This window comes from Xiphophorus hellerii, chromosome 17 (genome assembly GCF_003331165.1).
Source record: "Xiphophorus hellerii strain 12219 chromosome 17, Xiphophorus_hellerii-4.1, whole genome shotgun sequence".
Classification (NCBI taxonomy): domain Eukaryota; kingdom Metazoa; phylum Chordata; class Actinopteri; order Cyprinodontiformes; family Poeciliidae; genus Xiphophorus; species Xiphophorus hellerii.
The window spans coordinates 20,341,350-20,343,234 of NC_045688.1; the positions used below are offsets into that span (position 1 = coordinate 20,341,350).

General features: G+C 35.8%; 1 long non-coding RNA gene across 1 annotated transcript; it reads left to right on the forward strand.

Annotated features, from left to right (window-relative positions):
- The first annotated feature begins 602 nt into the window (after positions 1-602).
- On the forward strand, positions 603-1,885 carry LOC116736450 (uncharacterized). The gene is made up of 2 exons (XR_004342561.1): positions 603-999; positions 1,519-1,885. It is a non-coding gene; the product is annotated as an uncharacterized LOC116736450 (long non-coding RNA).

A 1,885-nucleotide genomic window follows, 5' to 3' on the forward strand; every position in this document is an offset into this window, starting at 1 on the left:
AACTAAGGAACACAGAGCTAGAGTAACTAGAAGATCTAAACAAAGAAATAACCTAACTAGAATCACTAAAGAAAGACAGACAAAAAGACTAACTAAACCTAAAGTGGCAAAATAAGAAAACTAGAATCACTACGGGGGAATAGAAGGACTTAATAACTTAACTGGAACCACCATTGAAGGTATACCTAGGCTCAGACATGTAAGAATAACTGAACCTATGGTGATGAAATAAACATTACTAGAAACACTACAGTGAGGCTGAAATAAGGAATAACTAAAAGGATAAAATAATAATCTAACTATAACCACTAAAGAAAGCTCGACATGGACTTAGACATACAAGCATGGGCGTAGGTTTGGGTATGGACGGTCGTGACGTGTCACGACCAATATTCAAGGGATATAAAATAGTCCCGACCAATTTTTGCCATATTAATAAAAAAAAAAAAACATATGTATTTTTTAACAAAAACAAAATAAATAAACGAAAATCTACATTGATTAGTTTAATATTTCAATATACTACGCAGTGGTAGTATTCATTTTAAAATTCACTGTTATGAACTATGACGACCCATGCCACTATTGGCTCACAGAACGTGGATCTACGTTCTTTGATTAGCTGCAACAGGCGGCGGCCAGCTGGCCACATGCGGAACGGAAGCTTGGTCCATGGTGCTGAAAGTGAACGCGTCTCCTTCTGAGTTTGACATTTATTATGAGTCTCCGAGACCATGTCGCCACCAAAAAAGAAAAGGACGACAGACATTAGAAGTTATTTCGCTACCTCGGCTGTAAGTACAGTGAGTGGACCCATAAGTTAGATATCTATCACGCAACGCATTTGTTGTAAAGTCCGGTGTTTAGTAAGGTCAGCACTGAATGTGAGGTAGAATAGGTCTGTTAATTATGTAATATTTCTTCACATAGGATGCTCAGACAGCAGAGCAAGGGGCAGAGCAGAACGATGGAGAGGTGGCTGGAGCTTCAGGGCTCCAGGTGAGGTGTTAGTTCTCAGATATGTAATATACATATACATGTAATATACAAGTAAATATACATGTAATATATGTAATATACATACAGTGCAAAGTGCAGAACAGTGTGGCTGTGTGGGGGTGGGGGATATAACCTCGCAGTCATACATATATATCCCCCACCCCCACACAGCCACACTGTTCTGCACTTTGCACTGTCACATTATCTGTACTTTGCCATAATTGGACCTGCTGCTACTTCTTTGGATGGTTGAGTGCCTTTAGTTAATTTAGTTGTATATATTGTTATTATTATTATTGTGTGTTTGCTTATTTATACTGTATATATTTGACCTTTTGCACGGGAGCTGCAATGGAAATTTCGTTGAATTCTGTTCAATGACAATAAATGCTATCTATTCTATTCTATTCTATCTATACTGTGAAATTATCTCAGTAAATATGGCATTTGAAGTGTTAGTCTTAAATTAAGTTAAGCTAGTGTGAATACAAACCAGGTTACGCTTTGTTTGCCCTATAGGAGGCAGTCAGTGTGAGTGCCAGTGACCAGGGAAGTCAAGGCAGCAGTGCCCTGGACATGTGGCAGCAGCACAGAGTATATATATATATATATATATATATATATATATATATATATATATAATTATTATAATATATTATTTTATTTTATTATTGATTTATTTGTTATTTTATGAATCTTTTTTCCTCTTAAATGCATAATATCTCAACAATTGGATCTTTTTCCTGAAGTGCAAGAAGTCATTTTTTGTTCTTATCTGCAATTGTGTTTGTTGTATAATCAGTAGATCCAGAGGATATTTCTTTTGATCTTACTTGTAATGTTTGCTGAATTTTGAAAAGGAAAAAGTAAAGTGTTCTTGAACTGA